The sequence below is a fragment of the Sapajus apella genome, unplaced genomic scaffold (assembly GCF_009761245.1).
Source record: "Sapajus apella isolate SASKATOON/1434 unplaced genomic scaffold, GSC_monkey_1.0 scaffold35, whole genome shotgun sequence".
NCBI lineage: Eukaryota > Metazoa > Chordata > Mammalia > Primates > Cebidae > Sapajus > Sapajus apella.
In genome coordinates this window covers 23,049,564-23,063,855 of record NW_022436975.1, presented here as the reverse complement: position 1 = coordinate 23,063,855, position 14,292 = coordinate 23,049,564, and the positions used below count along the sequence as shown (strand labels likewise).

General features: G+C 38.1%; 1 pseudogene across 1 annotated transcript in view; it reads right to left on the bottom strand.

Annotated features, from left to right (window-relative positions):
* Positions 1–215: 215 nt before the first annotated feature.
* The window catches only part of LOC116563628, a 36,490-nt pseudogene continuing 22,413 nt past the window's right edge, over positions 216–14,292 (bottom strand). Inside the window, exon 2 of the transcript XR_004274486.1 lies at positions 216–4,633. The product of XR_004274486.1 is annotated as a potassium voltage-gated channel subfamily B member 2 pseudogene (transcript). The remainder of the gene's footprint in view (positions 4,634–14,292) is intronic.

Below are 14,292 nucleotides of genomic sequence, written 5' to 3'. Positions count from 1 at the left end.
CCCCCTACATACATCCACTTATGCTCTTAGAGTGAAGCTTCCCTCAGAGGACTCAGCCTTGAGCCCAGATAGCTGGATTTGCCGGAAACCCAGCTGATTTCCTTTGTTCTTGACCTTCTTAAGACATCCAAAGTGAAGGCCCTGTGTGGTACTGATGAATCTCGCTTCTTTCAGATCTCAGGTGGGCTGTGCTACTTCCTGATTGTGGTTTCATCCCAAAGGCTGAGAATACTGCCTGCCACAAGACCCATTTCCCAAAAATGCTTTTAAACACCTCTTGGACTGAAGTCACTATATGCAATATTTACAGGGAAATAGCTACTGCAGTTTCTTTGGGAAGAGGCCAAGGAAAATAGAGAAAAATGTTTCCAGTCCAGAGACTAAATTGTCCTGGCCTGGAAGAGATACAGGATCAAGTCTAATTCCAATTTTTGCCCAGGAAACTGGCAGGCAGTTGAGCCCTTTGCTTCCCCTTGCACAATCCTATGAAAGGCACACTAAAGCCAGCGATTCCTGTCGTGGTAACCCAGGGAGTTGTTCCAGCCATGGGCCCATTCAGCTGAGCCACACATTCACAAACCACCTCACATTTAAACAGTACATTATTTCTATATGAGGGCATGCACAAACACCAAGATACACTGACAAGAGTCAACAAAGACAGAGTCCATCATACAGCTGATGTGTCCCATTACCAAATCATACAGTATCCCAGAGAACTAGGAAATAACTCTATTAGCCCTGTCATATTTTGAATACTATGATTATATTTCATGGTTTTCTATATATGTGCAAAAATGTTAATTTGTTAAATGTAGATATTTCAGATCTACCACGTTGTTAAACTCTGCTTTGGATTTTTTTTCAGTTATTAATACACCAGAACATCCAAGTAAGAGAACTGGCTCCTTAGGTGACACCAGGGAATATGTTCCATAGGAATTGACTTGCTATTGTCAGGGTAATACTCAAAGACAAAAATGATAGGTCAACGGACCTTGTAATAATTTTTTATATCATAGGGGATGCATAGAGCGTAGGCTGAACAATTATTACTTAACTGATTATTATTTATTTCATATCAAAGAATAAGTATTTTAGCCTGTTATGCAACACATGATAGAGATGGTGAAGTTTTTCCTTCCGTACGGATATGGCAAATAATCTTAGAGCTTTTATACTTTCTTCATTACAGGAATCTTACAAGTTATATAAAAACAGAAAGAGAAAAACACAAATATTTTCAATGATATGAAATCCCAGTTAAAGATAAGATAATATTTTAAGAATATTTTTAAATTCTGGAAAGAATGGAGTGTCTAAGTATCTACCTTAATGTGTATGGCACACATAGAGCATATGTTCAACTAAATTACCAAACTGAATAAGCAAAAATTGGAAAGGCAAGGACCACAGATACTCTGCTACAAAGCTAACTTACCTCCTAAGCAAGTGAGGAAGAACATGAAGGTTCCAAGCATTCCTACACAAGGGCCACATAACATAGGGAAGAGCCTGATGAACCCATAAAATAAATAATGAGAGCAAGAATATCATCCTACTGCAGCTGTAATACTACTACTTGTTCTTAAGTTGTGAACCTACTAACCACACATACCTGCATTACCACTCCCCTCACCAAGAATTACTCCAGAAAGAAAAAAACAAGTTACAGGACTCGAGAAGAGCAAAGGAAAAGGTAGTGGTTTATATAAGGCATCACACAGAGCCATTTTTAAAAGGCTCTGAACCTCAGACAAACGAACAATAACTTCACTAAACTACTATATAATCAAATGTAAATAATTTCCATAATATTCCAACGTTCAAGCAGAGAGGAAAATGTAGACATATAAATAAACAAACACAAATCCTTTATGAAAATTTAGTAAAGAATCAACTTACAGAGAAGATTGACTTAGCTTGATTAACAATGTGGAAACACATTTACCATTTAGAACTACATAAAATTTTTCAAAATCAATGTCTTTAGCTGCTGGGTAAAGTTTGTAGGCAGATTTCTTATCTGTACATACAGACATAACTTGAAGCAAATTTAAATAATCTGTCAGATGCATATATAAAGCTCTATTGTAATGAGCCATGGTCATAATTACCTTCTCAGAGATTAAGAAATTGCTGTTTCTTCTAAAATTTACAGATTAAATGAACTCCCTTGTTTAGGAAATCAGGTTATTGACCTTATTCTATCCTTGTGAGAAATTCTTCAGGAAAATAATACATATATCTTAAACGTTTTTCTGTAGCCGTACTTAACTTTAGATATATGTTAATAATGTCATTATGAACAAATAAACCACAGTAACCTTTCAAATTTTCTTTGACTTAATTGCTTTATCTTTATATAGTTGGCTAACTTTCTCTGGAACTTTTGATGAAACAATGATTTATTCCTTAGTTGCCTAAAGGCTTGAAAGAATTCATTTAACACCCACAACACTCACTTAAACCCAGAATCTGTCTCATTCATTTTCAAAATTCACTCCATATTTTTAGTAGTAACTCGAGCATGTAACTAAATACTTGATATTGGAAAGAACAGTATCCTTTCTCAATCAAAGCCCACAAATGTGGCACGTTTATTTTTTTATTACAAGTAAAATTAAAGTGAGCAACTTATCCAAAACTACAAAAAAACCTAGTTGAAGTCTTCCATTTGCCACAAAATATATGCATTTCTTTGTTATATACAACAGATATCATTTTATTTCACTTACGTGCATGGCCTGGCTGGAAAGTAAAATGCCTTTTGAAGTCAACCAGAAACAAAACCAAAAAAGAAGCAGTTTTATGATCATCTGCATTCGCTAATTATCTACATGCTGTAGATTATCATGTAGAATCTTAATATCTAGTCCAAAATCTCAGATGGTCTATTATGACTTCTGAAATCATTACTATTTACAAGAGAGAAGGTATTAGAAAAAACGGTAAATAATCAAAAGAATCCATGTGATGACACACTCTTCCCTTCTCCATTCCATACTCCATTTTCATCCATTATGCACGAAATGTCAATACTATACTCATGTAGCTAAATACAGCTTTGTTGAATTTTTACTTATCATTCATACTGCAATACAGAACTAAATATGTGGAATGGAAATTGGTTTGGGCTAACCCTGAAAGCTCTAGATAAAATTAGACAGAATCATGCAGTTGAATTACATACTGAAATTAGTGACAAAAGATTTACTGTGAGATTTAGATATATGTAGTCACAATGGGAAAACAGGACTTTACCTTCATTTTAAGCAAATACTTTACGAACTCTGAGACATGGTAATACCTCCATTGTAAAAAAAAAAAAAAAAAAAAAAAAAAATTATTCATCAACAGTCAGAAAAATGCACTGTTAGAGGAGGCCTAACCAGGTGGGGTATGTGGATGCAGTTTGGACATTGACTCATTTCTTACACAGCTTAATAAAACAGTCCCTTCCTCATGTGTGCAGTGCCTGCCCTCCGAGCTACCTGAGGCCGTGCTCTCGTCTCTTTTCTTGAACCTCTACAGAGCCAGGCTAAGAGGGACCTCCTCTCCTTCCAACGACAGTACCTTCCCTGGGTTCAAGATGGCGGCCATGCCCTGGTCTTCCACAAGACCCGGTGTCTGATGGGTCTGAGCTAGGGCTTCCTCCTCAGCCTCCAAGTCACCCACACTATACAGCGCCAGCAAAACCAGGACTCTCTTTTCATCGTCTGTTGCCCAGGCCTCTTTCTAAAGACAATAATATTCATGAAAGGGTAATGGCATTTTACGACATTACCCAGGATTAATGACTATATTGGACTAAATAGGATTTTCGAAAGGATTTTTTCACTGTCTGTGGAGCCACACTTGGCTCTGTGTTACCAAAATAGTAAAAAACGTTACGCTCTCTAGAATACAGGTAGCATCTTTTCTCGTCACACACAAGCAAGTAATGCCATGGGTTTCATACCTTTGCAGCCACGGACGAGTTCGGCTTCTCCAGCAAGTCCCAGAGTTTCTTTCTTTTATCAGGGCAGCAGGTGTTATCAAACTCTTCTCCTTCTCGCTCTCGCATAGTCTCGGCCTCTCGCCTCAGTTCTTCGTTCATTTGTTCTTTTTTTTGATGATATCTGGCCTGGCAGCAGGACTCTAAGTAGATCTCATCGATCCCCCAGTAATCCAGTTCTTGGCCAAAAGAAAGCGCACACATTTCTTCCATCATGTGGAGCTTCCCTGTCCGGTAGAAATTTAAAATGGAAGTGAAGGCGCCCGGATGCCGATCAAAGAAATACTCATTCTCACTCAGATTATAGTCGTCACACACTTCCAGGAGGCTCTCGTGTGTGTTGCAGTCTCGAAGCTTCCCCAGGCGTGTCCTGGGCAGCCTGTCCAGCGTTCTCCACAGGACTTCGTGGTTGAGGCCCCCCACGTTGATTTTCACTCTCCTGGAGCATGTTTTGCTCCGGATAATGTCCACCGGCTCCGGAGGAAGAGAAAGGGTCGACCTCGAAGTCTTCCTGTTTAAGCCAGGGGGAGCCTTTTCTGCCATTTTGAACTGGACAGAGCCGCAGAGCCACGGTCCTTAAAAAATGAGGTCAGCTGAAGCAATATCCCTCTGGGGCAGGCATTTCCACTGACACGGCTGGAAGAAAGCAACAATCACTTGGTTACTTGCATTTTCCTAGAGTATTTCCTGTTCTATGGGATCATTCTGTTGTTACAACCAGAAGGCACAATATTCATGACTGAATACTTTTGGAGATACACATCTTTGCTTTAGGATGTAAGAAAGGGAGAAAAGACAACACAGAAGGGGTTGCATATTTAATGGTAACTACCTACAGGCTGGCAACTGCCAAACATGTCACGAGAAACCTCTTTCTCAAGCTGCAGACTAAAAGATCCATGTGCTGATCAACTCTTTTTTTTTTTTTTGAGACAGGGCTCTCTCTGTTGCCCGGTCTGGCGTGCAGTGGCACCATCACAGCTCACTGCAGCCTTGATCTCCTGGGCTCAGATGATCCTCTCATCTCAGCCTCCCAGGTAGCTGGGATGTGTCATCACACCTGGCTAGTTCTTGTATTTTTTGTAGAGACAGGGTTTCGCCATGTTGCTTAGGCTGATCTCGAAGCAATCCAGTTGCCTTGGCCTTCCAAAGTACTGGGGTTACAGGGTGAGCCACCATACCCCAACCTAACCAACTCCATCTAGATAAACCACATACATCTTAAGGTAAACTGACCAAGGTGCTGGTCTGACCAACCAGTTCCTGATCATTCTCCATCTCATATTTATGGCTTTCTCCACCCTATACCTAGTCACCATCACTAAATCTCTGCGAAATTCCGATCCTTCCATCCACATCCAAATAAGCACCAAGTCTTACCAGTTATAACTCCTAGCCATTGCTTAAGGCTACCACCAGTGTTATCAAGTTTCCCATTACCACAATGGGGGTTCAAACCTTCAGCATCGCTTGCCTTTTTTTTTTTTTTCTCTTGAGATAGAGTCTCACTCTGTCACCCAGGCTGGAGTGCAGTGGCACAATCTCAGCTCACTGCAATTTCCACTTCCTGGGCTCAAGTGATCCTCCCAACTCAGCTTTCCAAGTAGCTGGGACTATAGGCATGCACCACCATGCCTGACTAATTTTTGTATTTTCTTTTTTTTTTTTGTAAAGACAGGGTCTCACTATATTTCCCAGGCGGGTCTGAAATTCCTAAGCTTAAGCAATCCGCCAGCCTTGGCCTCCCAAAGTGCTGGGATTACAGACATGAGCCACCAGGCCAGCCCTGGTCTACACTTTAAATACAGCCTTAAATTAGATCGGAAACTTGGGTTTTAGCCACCTAAAAACCATTCTCCACATAGCTACTAGAATGCTCTGCTAAGATACAAATTTGACCTTGCCACTCACATGCTTTAAACACTGTAAAATCTCATCATTATTGGAATTTTATTTATGAAGTACTAACAGCACTTTAAAGCCTAATTAGTCCTATTAGGTCTAGCCTCCTCTCCACCTTCACCTCTCACCTTACCCTCATCACTATGTTCCAGCAACCCCAGACTGCACGCAACATTCCCTTTCAAGCTCCTGACCTTTCCATGCTGTGTTCTAGAAAGACCTTCACCTTTCTTGTTTCCTTTTGACTAACCAGTACTTGATGTACAAGAGCCAGCTCAAACCTCACCTCCTTCAGATAACTCTCCATAATATTCCCGCTCTGGGATCATGAAACTTTCACCATACCATTGCAATATACCTTTCCCATAGTGTGCTAGGAGCTCCTGAGGACAAAGGCCATCTTCTCTATTATTATGTTCCCATCACCAAGCACAGTGCTTATGCAATTTAGGAGTTTAATAAACATTAAACAGTTAATCAATTGTTTATTTTCCATAAGAGAGCTGACCAAAGTAATGTATATGGCCATAAAATGCATAAATGGAGTTATTGGGATCACTTACTTAAAATGGGCCTATATTTATATATTATGTGTATATAATATACATCAGAATGTGTGTGTATGTGTTTGTATTTTTCTGCTTCACGACTCTTTTCTCCTGTGTACTAATTCTTTAATGCATTACTGCTCTTATAGTCCCTCTTATTGATCTATTATTCTGATCTGCAGCAGCAGGCATCTTCTTAGTTACCTTTCCCTCTAATGTTTTTGCAGAAAATCATGGAGCTTCAAGCAATTCATCCAAAACACCACCTTTAATGTAAAGCATCATGTTTCAGAGTCAACGACTTATACTAAAGGGAAAAACTATTAGATTTAAGAGGTCTTTATAATTGAAACTCTCTTTTAAGATACACACCAATTTCTGCATGCCTCTGGCTTCTCCATCCTGCAAGTTAAACTTATTTCTCCATCTGGAGGCCAAAGATCCTCTTGAATGAATATAAGTCAAGACAATGAAAAATGTAGATGGACTATATAAGAAGTATTTCAAATGTGGCCATAAAATATACTTGCATCAGGAGTTTTTTTCAACTACAGAGTTACATGAATATTTGAAGCATATATATACACACATTTTCATCACACGACAAAAATGCTTATTTTTACAAAAATAAGATCTATAATGATTTAGAAAGCAACTTAAATTCTCTGGGCTTGACTTTCCTAATCTACAAAATAAAGATAATAGTATCTATTTCATGGACAGTATTATGATGATTAGAGGAGATCATTTAAGTAAAATGCTCACTACATGGAAGTATATCTGAATAGAATAAGAATATTCATATTTCTCCCTAAACTTTTGTTTCTAAGCACTGAAAGAAAACTAAGATTAAAAGCTATATTAGTGTCTATTAAATAAATTGTAGCTTTTAAATTTTTTCTTTACATACATGTTGTCTTCCCATTGAATTATAAAGGCCTGGGATTGTGAATTCAACTTTTCTTGACTGAGCACTGAATCCATGCATAACAGGCACCTCATAGTATCTGTCTTTGGTGCCACTGATGTTCATGTTCAAATTTTATATTCAAGTGACAATGAACTATACATATTTTAAAAATTGAGCAACACTATCAGGATCAGGCCAAAACAGCTGAAAGTATTAGAGATGGGGCAATTCCAGTGATTAATCTGAATGTGGTGTCTCCATTAACTTAGTTGCAGGTACACCGACATCTCCACAATCAATCATCAAATTGTCCACATAAATAACAAAGTGTGAACCGATGCATTTTGAATTTGAATAGAAATAAAAATAAAATAAACATGGTGTTCATTTTGAACACCGTGTCTTATACTAACGTGAAGAAGATAAATCATTTTTGAACTGATTATAATATCAGATAAGAGGTTTTCCAGGAAGAGAGCTAACTCCAGAATGACACAACTATCTCATTTGTTTGTGGTGAAGGGCATGGTGTGAGTTGCCATTTTGAAGAAGTTATTAAAAAAGAAAACACTATATCATAGTCACTTGTAGGTCCCTATTTGTCTTAAACAATTTCACATGCATTGCGTATAGTGGATTTTCCTTTTTGTAGGGTGTGTGTCTCAAGTGAAGAGAGGTCAGGTCATAAGACTCAAATTTCAAAATATCTTCTTCACTGATCAAGAACTTTCTATTATAAGAAATCCAGTGTTGATTACAAGTTCCGCAATAAAAGACAAACTGAAATTCAATGCCCTTTCTTCATAGCAGGGTTAGAGAAACTAAAAGTGAGGAAATGGGTCTGTTGATTTAACTTTCTTAAGACTTAAAGATGATCTGCTCTTATTATTTTTACTGTGGTTAAAAGATTTTTTATTTCCCCCGAGCAGAATGTTCTGCTTGTTACCTGATAAAGAGTGCAGGCTCAAAGGCATAAGTTCCTGAGCAGTTGAATAGCTGTGAATAGTGTTCTAAAAGTTAATCAAGCCTTCAGGATAAGCCTATAATAAATGGAAGCTACAGAGCATAAGCCCTGATCAACAATGCTTTTGAAACTCACTGAACCTTTCTGCCTGCCTGCTTGCCATTCTCCATTCTATCTCTTCTTTCGTGGCTTTCTCTCTTATTTTCCCCCATGTCTGTTATACCACATGCTACCTACCTTTCTTCCTTTTTTCCCCTCCCTTCCTGTCCTGATCCCTAGATCTTTCCATCCTCACAGCCTCTTAAACAAGAACAAAACCAAACTATATGTTTTCAGACCTGTATGTACTTCACTAAGTTTTCTGTAGCCTATTTTAAGATAAAGGCCTCCGGGGCTAGCAAATACCTTGTCTCCTTCAGGAGACATCTAAACAGAGTTGGAGGTCATATGGAATCATAAAAGGGGCCCTGTCTGAGGCTTAGGACACCTCAGTTCCATAGCCCCCTCAATTGCTAATTGAACTTTAATTTCCTTACCCATTAAGTGGTGGCATGTCCATGCCTAAAATTCTTTGATTTCCTATGACACTTGATTAATTTTTTCCTTTCACTGTGATTCTGCTGCTTTTACGTCCCCATGCCCTCCAATCACCATCCTTATTTTAGACGGAAATAAACTTATCATGCTGCCTCACAGTCAATGAAACATTTTCCATGTCCAGTTTCTTGAGGAAGGTGGCTTTCATATTTCATTTCAAGAACCCTTTACTTTAATATTTATCATGGCTTGAAACAACTACCTTCAGAACATCATGAAAGTTTCATTTATTTTATTTAGTGTTTAGTTGATTTTCTATCCTTTAACTTTTCATTTTATGTTTTTTTCTGCCATATTAATTTTACTTCTAGCAATGAATCTGCCAGTTCCCTGTGGGTAAGGGTATTGCGTTTTACTACCCTAGACTGTTCACAAAATTTGCGTTTTTAATTTCAGTAGTTAAAGTAGATATGACCTAACCTTTTCTCACATATAGTTTCATAAGTGAATTTATGTCTATCATAATGATTTTTTACCCCATAAAATTAATCATGTACTTCAATTCTGCATATAAGTATAATATAAAATGCAATAATTCAATGCTTAAATTATGTAGGTATTGAGGAGAGAGATCCAAGATAGCCGATTACTAGCAGCTCAGGATTGTAGCTCCCAGTGAAAGCACAGAGAATGAAAGGACACCACACTTTCAGACGAATTTTTTTTGCTCAGGGACCAGGAGATTCCCAGCAGAGGAGCCCCATGAGTCGCCAGCGCAACTCTTATGGCTGGCGTGGCAGTTCTCGGTGCGGAGTAAACAGGACTGGTTCCCCTTTTGGTCGATGTTTGGAGCTCCGGGAAGGCAGAGTCACCCATTCAGCTGACTGAAAGGGGGATCCAGGAGGGAACCCAGACCAGAGATTGCCAGGCAGAAAAGCACCAGGAGTCTTGGCACTGCTGTTTTGGCCACTGCAGTGGGTTGCACGGATTTCGGCGCTGGGAATCAACAAGTTGGACGTCCACTCAGAGACCTAATTTGAAAGTCGGTAATTACAAAGACCACAGGTGGATAAATTTACAATGACAGGAAGAAAACAGTGTAAAAAGGCTGAGAATACTCAAAATCAGAATGCTTCTCCCTCCACAGGGGATCACAGTTTCTCATCAATAAGGGAACAAGGCTTGATGGAGAATGAGTGCATTCCAATAACAGAATTAGGCTTTAGAAATTGGATAATAAGAAACTTCTGTGAATTAAAGGAACATGTTCTAGCCCAATGTAAGGAAACTAAGAACCTTGAAAAAAGGTTTGGCGAAATCCCAACAAGAATGAACAATTTAGATAGAAATATAAGCGAATTAATGGAACTGAAGAATACAATAAGAGAACGTCCTGAAGTACGCACAGGTTTTAACACTTGAATTGATCAAGCAGAAGAAAGGCTATCAGAGGTGGAAGACCAACTTAATGAAATGAAACGAGAAGACAAAATTAGAGAAGAAAGAGTAAAAAGGAATGAGCAAAGTATACAGGAAATATGGGACTATGTGAAAAGACCTAATTTACGTTTGATAGGTGTACCTGAATGTCATGAAGAGAATGAATCCACGCTGGAAAATATTTTTCAAGATATTATTCAGGAAAACTTTCCTAATCTAGTAAGGCAGGACAATACTCAACTCCAGGCAACACAGAGAACACCACAAAGATATTCCTCAAGAAGAGCAACCCCAAGACACATAATCGTTAGATTCACCAGGGTTGAAATAAAGGAGAAAATTCTTAGGGCAGCTAGAGAGAAAGGTCAGGTTACCCATAAAGGGAAGCCTATCAGACTCACAGCAGATCTCTCAGCAGAGACCCTACAAGCTAGAAGAGAGTGAGGGTTAATATTCAATATCCTCAAAGAAAAGAATTTTCAACCCAGAATCTCATATCCAGTCAAACTAAGTTTCATAAAGGAAAAATAAAATTTTTCACGAACAAGCAAGCACTCAGAGAATTCATCAGCACGAGGCCTGCTTTACGAGAGCTTCTGAAAGAAGCACTACACACAGAAAGGAACAACCAGTATCAGTCATCCCAAAAACCTACCAAAAGATAAAGAGTATCTTTATAATGAAGAATCTATATCAACTGATGGGCAAAATAGCTAGCTAGCATTAAATGACAATATTAAACTCACAAATGTCAATATTAATCCTAAATTTAAATGGATTATACGCCCCAATCAAAGACACAGACACGCATGTTGAATAAAAAGTCAAAACCCATCAGCATGCTGTGTCCAGATCCATCTCATAAGCAAGAACACACAAAGATTCTAAACAAAAGGTTGGAAGAAGACTCACCAATCAAATGGAGAGCAAAAAAAAAAAAAAAAAAACAGCGGAGTTGTAACTTTCATCTCTGACAAAACAGACTTTAATAGTAACAAAGACTAAAAGAAACAAAGGACATTACATAATGGTAAAAGGATCAAAGTAACAACAGGACTCAATGATCATAAATATATATATACACCTAATATAGGAGGACCCAGATACATAAGACAAGCTCTTAATGACTTATAAAGAGACTTAGACTCCCACACAATAATAATGGGAGACTTCAACATTAATATTAGACAGATCAACGAGACAGAAAATTAACAAGGATATCCAGGACTTGAACTCAGATCCGGAACAAGTAAACTTAATAAACATTTATAGAACTCTCCACTTTAAATACACAAAATACACACTATTATCAGTACCACATCACACCTACTCACAGGTTTAAATGAAATATTGGTTGGCTGCTTGTTAGTTATTTTCTTCCCTCATTTTTTTCTTTATTTTTTTTCCTGTTTCCATTATTAAGCATAAAAGAGGTTTTCAATACCCATTTTTGGACTGCATTCTACCCCGGGAAATAAAGGAACACTTCCGTTCTCTCTCCCTCTTCCTCTTCCTCTTTCTTCCTGTCCTTCATTTTTTTTTATTATTATTTTTTTCTTTCTTTCTCTCTTTCATTCTTAAAAAAAAATTTTTTTTACTGAGTAGAATTTCATCTTTCTCTGATGATTAAAAGGCCCTTCAGAATGTCCTGAGCCGTTTTGTTGAAGAGTGTTTTTTTGTTACTTCCTGGGTATAGAGAAATGGTGGTGAACAGCAGGCTTTGCTGGAATACGGGCTGGACGTGTGCGTCCTCCTTTTGGTTTCTAAGGGCCGTCAGGCCACAAGCCTCACCTTTCCAAGAGAGTAAGAGAGAGCCTAGAAAAGGCTGAACACAAAGCCTCACACACAAAACGATAAATAAATAAATAAATAAAAGAAAAACTGTGTAGGTATTATGCAACTGTGAATAATTTAAAAACGTAAATTGTCAGTATAAACACAAGACACTTTTTTCTGAGACCTCAGAACATATGTTTTTATGTCAAGGGCAAAATCTCAGTGAGTATTTTCTTTGGGCAGTTTGTTGATTTATTTCACCTCATTCAATCAATTGAAAGTTAAGCTAGCTACAAATCCATTGGCCAGTGCAAATACACTCGACATCCCTTCATTAGTCTGCTAAAGAAAAAAAAAAAGTGGGTCTGTAAACAATAAACAACAACAAACATTTGAGATTTGCACAGCTGCGCCCTGCTTCCACCGGCAGCGTGGCATTATGCTGCCACCTGCTCAGGGCCAAACCTGACAAAACACGACTTTCTCATCATGGCATCCTAATTACAGCTTGAGGCTCTAGGTTTGGAGGGGAGGTGGGGTTTACTATAGATTCAAAAATACTAGCATTAAGTCATACACTTGACACTTCCTTCATGAAGCCAGGCAGGGTAAGTCACGTGTGATCCTGTGAAGATAAAAAGCAAACCTTTCTAAAGACGTAAATGATGTTTAACATTTCGTTTTTGTGTTGCTAGTACATGCTGAGCAGGCACTGCAAACAAACAGCTCTGAGACCTTTAAGTCTATATCACTCCATATATAGCTGTAAGGCATTTTCTTACATTTTCATGTACAGCATTAAGTAGTAAGTTTCCGTAGAAACTATGTTTGTTTCAGAGAACCACAATATAATTTGCAGTAGCTATCTGGAGAGAATGGCATCGTAGCTGTTAGATGAAGATTAAATCAATGTAAATTTTTTAATTCCATTGCTGGCTGCAATTTTTTTTTTTCCCATTTATTTATTTTATTGCATTTTAGGTTTTGGGGTACATGTGAAGAACATGCAAAATTGTTGCATAGGAACACATGTGGCAGTGTGATTTGCTGCCTTCCTCCCCATCACCTACATCTGGCATTTCTCCCCTTGCTATCTCTCCCCAGCTTCCCACCCCCCACCGTCCCTCCCCTATTTCCCCCCAACTGACCCCAGTGTGTAGTGCTCCCCTCCCTGTGTCCATGTGTTCTCATTGTTTAACACCCGCCTATGAGTGAGAACATGCGGTGTTTGATCTTCTGGTCTTCTGTCAGTTTGCTGAGAATGATGGTTTCCAGGTTCATCCATGTCCCTACAAAGGACCCAAACTCATCGTTTTTGATGGCTGCATAATATTCCATGGTGTATATGTGCCACATTTTCCCTATCCAGTCTATCGTCGATGGGCATTTGGGTTGGTTCCAGGTCTTTACTATTGTAAACAGTGCTGCAATGAACATTCGTGTACACGTGTCCTTATACTAGAACGATTTGTAATCCTTTGGATATATACCCAGTAATGGGATTGCTGGGTCAAATGGAATTTCTATTTCTAGGTCCTTGAGGAATCGCCACACTGTCTTCCACAATGGTTGAACTAATTTACACTCCCACCAACAGTGCAAAAGTGTTCCTATTTCTCCACATCCTCTCCAGCATCTGTTGTCTCCAGATTTTTTAATGATCGGCTGGCTGCAATTTTTAAAAGCACCTCCAAAATTTACTAATGAAAACCAATAACATTATAACAAGTTAAAAACATATCAAATATATATATATATTTAAGTAAGGTCCTGAAATTTTCAGCTATTCTAAGAAATTCAACAAACCTGAAACCTGCATTACTTTAGAACCTGATTGGAAATATTTAATAAATTTCATACTGTTTATTGTTTTTTAATATATCAAGTTTTAGGAATAACTGAAATGCTGTTCTTGTCTTCAGAAAGTAGAAGGTGGCATTTCTTTTCTGCAACCAAAGGCTGCTAATATCAATCTGTTCCTCAACTACAGCACAACTATATACTCCTTAGTTTAAAAAAAATTTAGAACTTTTATCCTTGATATAACCGATGCTTTTTTTAGATACACTCAGATGAAATCCTAAAAGCTTTGCTTCCAGTGGTCAAAGGAAGCATTGTGTTGCAATACGAAGAGGACAAAACAAGTAATAAATAGGATATGTAATATGAGCATCTTCCAACATCATAGCTGTCTCCAAATTTATAAATAAACTATTTA